The following is a 6,388-nucleotide window of genomic DNA, read 5'->3' on the forward strand; positions in this document are numbered from 1 at the left end:
AGCGACTCGATGGAGCGCTCTGATTGGCTGACGACCGGCTGGCCGGAGGGGAAACAGCGCCGACGACCGCGACAGCATTGCAGCCAACACACGAAATTGGAAAAAAAGAACAAGAACGCGAAAAAGCAGTTGATCGTTGACGAGGGAATGTGTGGTGGAATGGTGAGTGGAGTGTGTGGAAGTTGATTAACCGGCAATAAAATGTGGGATGAGAATATGGTGAAAATTCTACACTGCCAAAATGGAGTGTGATGAAATCCAAAAGAATTTAGGGTTGAAATTCATTTAGTATTTTTTCAGCTTGAAATTTATCAATGGTTGTAATATGATTTGAAAGGATAAAGCTCTTTCTCCAAAGTACCTTCGTAAAGTATGCATAAATATATTCGCCTATGCACTTCATAATTATACACTTCTCGTCACATGAATAGCGTCAGCATTTGTGTTTTAATTACCTTGGATGTTATTATCCTTTTAGAGCTGTGTTCCACCCTTAAATATTTTAATAGGGTCCTAGAATATCGCGAGTCTACCGCTGTTACTCGAAAACTTCAAACTTTCATCAACTCATGCCTGCGTCGTGTCATCAGGGTATTCTGACCAGAAACAGTAACAAATGAAGAACTCCTTAGGTTGACGAACCAGATATCCTTGGACGTTTTCGTTAGAAGGTAGAAGTGGCAGTGAATCGGAACTCAAGGAAGGGCGGAATTTTCGTCGTAGGTTAAGCGTAGTCCCATTATGCTTTAGGGCTGGATCACGCGACCCTCGGTGTTTGTTATTCCAATTAGCACGTTTGACAGTATACTGAGAACGGTCAACGGGGAGCATGGTTTCTAGTATGCACACTCTGAATTCTCTAATTGGAAAAAAATAATTGATAAGAAAAGCTGTTGATGCCAAGCGCATCATTGGAGGTAACAACCGATAACAACCGTCGAGGGCAATCCAAAGTCACCGATGGACACCAACTTTAGGGGTCGAGCAGAAAAGCCGGAAGTGCTAATTTTGCAAGGGCTCGGACGCTAAGCAACCTCTGCACACAGTAAAGCAGGAGCCGCGCGTCAACCCTTCAGTGACGTGGTCGATAATAACTCTACTGGAGATAAATTGGTGTCGGAGCTATGGTTTAGCGTTGAGGCCAGGCTTGCCATCGAGTATCACCTAGACGGACGACAAAAGGCGAGGAGGAAGCTTTATCTTCTAATTTGATTCATTTCAATGGTCTGTGGGAACCATTTAATTGCATGCGGTTCGGTGCATGCGTCGCTAAGATCAGCGACGCCTCGGAAGGGGTCAAACTTAAAATTGTCCTAGACGGCGGAACAAGAAAACCGTTAACTCACACCTGGTTGTCGAAGATCCACATGGATATGGGGGCAGATAATTAACTGTAAATGATACATCTCCTCCCTCTGTATATCATTTTCAACATAACACTCCCTATCCTCAAAAGCGAAGATCCTACTCCAGCTATAAACTACCGTCCAATCTCTCTTCTCTCCTTTTGCTCTGAAATCCTTGAAAAATACGTCAACGACTGGGCGCAGTTCGGTCACCTCATAGTGAAAAAGCACCATGTGCTTCTTTTTCTTTATCTTTTGTCGCGTTCAAAAGTGTTGTCGGCTCGTCAATCAATCAATCAAATTACTTTGGTGTGTTGGTGCTCAGTGAATAAGCAGATGCAACTGGATGTGCTACTCGCTGAAATTCTTCTCATCACACTTTTCCTATTAGTTTCTTCGGAATGCCCCTCCTGCGCAGAGCAGGCTTTTATCAGAGCTACATATGATGGCGCAAAATGTCACGTGGTGCACCGAGATAAAATCTCAGAGGATTGAGATCCAAATCGGAGTCCATTAGGCGTTCATCTTGTTAGCGATATTATTTCTACTTGCTATCGACGTCGTACTTCATTCTGCTTTGTCTGAAGGACCTGGAGGAATTCAATGGGCGTTGATATCTTTCGTCAAATACCTCCATTGCGAAGATTACATCTTTTTGCTCTCACACTGGGCACCGGCAAACAGCTCTGGATTTGTAGTAGAGTTGGACTGAAGATAAACACCAACAAAATTAAGGTTCTCAATCTGACGGGTCACAGACCATCGAAGGCTTCGATAAATTTGTATATCTAGAAAGCATGGTTTCTGCCGACGGTGGCACGAAACTGAATGTGGCCTGATGCATTAACAGCGCTAGATCCGACTTTGATGCTTTGGCTAAAATTGGAAATGCAGTTATCTTAATACCAATATCAAGTTGAGACTGTTTGGTGTTAGGGTTCTTTCTGTATTATTATACGGAAGCAGCACATGGTATAGAGATTCACAAACACACAGATAATTTCACAAATGAAGAACTTGGTCGGCGCGCAGGCCTGCCACTTATACGCAATGTGATCAGAAAGCGGAAATGGTAGTAGGTAGGTCACACATTAAGGAGGCATTACTGGCTACGTTAGGCAGTGCAATCCACTCTCCCAAGATGACCAACGAGTGAGCCGCCCCAAGGGCACATGGCGCAGAACAGTAGAGAAGGATGGCAGGGATCTCAGGAATTCGTAAGAGCAGTTGGAGCGCATTTTAGCTAACCGCAAACGATGACGCGTAGGTATTGTTGACGCGCTATACCCCATCAAGGGGTAAATAGCAACCATGCATCCTTTTCCTACTCTCTTGGTGGACCTCCCTTCCAGGCCTGGGTGTAATCTTCGATGAAAAACTTCGTTTTAATTCCCATTCACTGGCATCAAAAACCGCGCTTCCAACATGTTTGATTTTATCTAACGCTTTTCGATCCAGGCCTCCTTAACACTTTTCAAATATCTTGTTAGAAACATTCTTGAATATTACTGTATAGTCTGGCCTCTGTTTCGCAACTATGACTGTCACGCAACGCAAATTCGAGTCGACTATACTTCGCAATCTCAATCTCCACTCGCTGCAACATCATCGAATTTTCTTTAATATGTGTGCCCTTTTCAGAGTTTTTAATTGCTTGGTGGACTGCTCTTGCACCTTGGATATTATATTCCGCATTGATTCCCATAATACACGTATTGTGGACGGTTTTTAAAGTCCCCTTCGCAGAGCTCGACCACAACTTTCAATTTACGATCCCGAGATTATGCGCATCTGATAACGGCCAACAGGTGGGCTCTGTCTCCTTCTTTAGTTTTAAGCGTAAGTTAAGCTACTTATTTGCTTTTCTTTCTGAGGATAATGTGTAATTAGAAATTTACTTTTCCGGGTATTATTTGTTAAATAAATAAAATAAAATAAACTTGATTATGACGACAAACTTGGTTATATACGCCAGAAAGGATCGTATGCCTTTTCGTTCCTGAATATGAGTTAGTGCGGCCTGACTGTGATAAAACTTGAACAGGCGTGAGCGAAGAACGCGTATTTTTGTGTTGTTCACAATCGACCAGTTCCACAAGAAAAACTATAAAAGATCTAGCTCTGTAGAAGGCATTCGAAATCGCCATTAGAGTCTCGTGCTGTGCAAAAAAAACAACAAAAAAACATTGTCACCGTGGAGGAACGAAGATCTGTCTAATCTCATGAAGTTGGTTAGATTACTGTTAGAACATCGGCAGTATCAGCGAAACTGTGGGCTTCAGTAAGGTTCGAGGGAAGAAACATTGAGGTCGATTCTTTTTTAAAAAGTCGAAGGGTTCCTACTCGAAATATAGATCGTACACGAAGGATCTAAATCATCATCATCATCAACGGCGCAACAACCATTCACCAATTCGATATCCTTAAAAGCTGTCTGGCGTCCTGGACACGCCATCGCTTCATCTCAGACAGGGTCTGCCTCGTCTTCTTTCCTAACATAGATATTGCTCTTACAGACTTTTCGGACAGTATCATCCTCATCTATACGGATTAGGTGATCTGTCCACCGCAACCTATAGAGCCGGACTTTATCCGCAACCTGATGGTCATGGTATCGCTCATAGATTTCATTGTTATGTAGGCTTCGGAATTGCCCATCCTCATGTAGGGGACCAAAAATTGTTTGGAGGATTTTTCTCTCGAATGCAGAGAAGGGATCGCAATTTTTTTTGCTAAGAACCTAGGTCTCCGAGGAATACATAAGGACTGGCAAGATCATATTGTGTAGTAAGAACTTTGACCTTATAGTGAGACGTTTCGAGCGGAATAGTTTTTGTACACTGAAATTGACTCTGTTGGGTGCCAACAAACTCATTGTCATAACTGTTATCCGTTGTGATTTTCGACCGTAGATAGGAGAAATTTTTAACCGTCTCAAAGTTGTAGTCTCCTATCTTTATTGTACTCTTTTGACCAGTGCAATCCGATGTTGTTCGTTCTTTGGTTTTTGGCGCTGACGTTGCCACCATGTAATTTGTAATTCGCTGTCATTAATGTGCACCCCAAGATCTCGCGCCGCCTGCTCAATCTGGATGAAGGTAGACTGCACAATTCTGGTTGTTCTTCCCATAATGTCAATATCGTCAGCGTGGGCCAGTAGTTGGGTGGACTTGAAGGAGTGGTATCTCTTTCATTAACATGTGAATCGTGGATCACTTCCTCCAGGGCCAGGGTAAAGAGGACGCATGATAGGGTATCCTTTGTCTTAGACCGTTGTTGATGTTGAATGGTCTCGTGAGTGATCCTGCTGTTTTTATCAATTTCGTCGGGATATCGAAATACTTTATGGCCGTGTACAGTTTTACCCTGGCTATGCTATTATAGTGTCCGGGTAGCTGAGTGGTTAGAGCACTAGGCTACCGTACGGAAGGTCACGGTTCAAATCTCACTGGTGACAGTGGAATTTGAATCGTGATTTGACGTCGGATACCAGTCGACTCAGCTGTGAATGAGTACCTGAGTCAAATCAGGGTAATAATCTCGGGCGAGCGCAATGCTGACCACATTGCCTCCTACAGTCTACTGTAGTGTATCGTTACGGTCTTGAATGAAGTGCTCTAACACACTTCAAGGCCTAGATCCAATATGGATTGTTGCGCCAACGATTATTATTATTATTATTATGCTATTATAGGCGGCCGTTCAGTTGCTGATTTGCCTGGAGTGAAGCCTTTTTGTTATGGGTCGATTAAGTTCTGGGCGTATGGGGCTATCCGGCTTAGCAAAATAGCGGAGAATATCTTATAGATGGTACGCAGCAACGTGATACCTCCCTCTCTCTCTCTATAATTATTGCATTGCATGATATCTCACTTTTATGTATGGGACAGATAATGCCTCGTTGACAATCGTCAGTCATTTATTCGCTGTCCTACACCTTAATCATAAGTTGATGGACCTCATGGTCTAACTAGTCGCTCCCATATTTAACCGATTCCGCTGTAATTCCATCGGCTGCTAGCGATTTATGATTTTTAAACCGATGAATTGCGCGGACTGTTTTTTCTATATTTGGTGTCGTCTTCAGTAGACGAGACCTCCAACTCGCCGATGTTTTGGTAGCGGTTCATCAAAATACTTAACCCATCGTTTCAATATGCCCATTCTGTCAGAAATCAGATTTCCCTCTTTGTTTCGGTAGGATGAGCATCGAGGTGTCTAAGGCTTCATCCTGGTGACTTGTTAGTAAAACTTCCGTTCTTGGTGCGGTTGCTCTCTGTAATTTTTGAGTTTATAGACCTGTTGGCGCTCCCAGGCTTCCGTTTTTTGTCTGTGAAGTTGTTACTCCACTCGACGGAGTTCGTGATAAGCCTCTGCGCGTGTCTGCGTTTTTTGAGAGTGCAGTACCATCTGGTATGCAGCATTCTTCCGTACCGTTGCTAGCTTACAATCATCGTCGAACCAGCCGTTCCGACCGTAATTGCGGCTGGGGCCAAGTATGTTTGTGGCAGTATAAACGATAATGCTCCTCAGGTGATTGTGAAGATCATTTGTTGATGCTTCATCTCCAGGACATCTGTTAGCTGCGGAAATTGCGGCATCCATTTCCCTCTTATAGGTGTTACGGAGGGCTTTGTTGCGGATGGCTTCAGTATTCACTCTCACTTGATTGTCAGAGGGGATTGTAGTGCTGTAACTCGAGCGCGGAGCACTATACCAACGAGATAGTGAGTTTATATTAGCACCTTCCACCCTCCTATATGTTCTGATATTAATCAAGGGGGTGACGGCGTTCAATCAACACGTGGTCAATTTGGTTGAAAGTGGTCCGTTCTCGAGAGGCCATGTATGTTTGGGGTCCACTTTCGGCGCAAACCAGGTACTTCTAACAACCATTTCGTGTGATACTGCTAACTGAATAATCCACAGTCCGTTATCGTTGGTATTCTTATGTGAGCTGTCGGAGCCGACGTATCGCTTGAATGCGGGCTCCGTCCCTACTTGACTGTTAAAATCAGGCTTCAACTGCCTCGTTGAAGGTA

Source organism: Hermetia illucens, chromosome 4, assembly GCF_905115235.1.
Source record: "Hermetia illucens chromosome 4, iHerIll2.2.curated.20191125, whole genome shotgun sequence".
Taxonomy (NCBI): domain Eukaryota; kingdom Metazoa; phylum Arthropoda; class Insecta; order Diptera; family Stratiomyidae; genus Hermetia; species Hermetia illucens.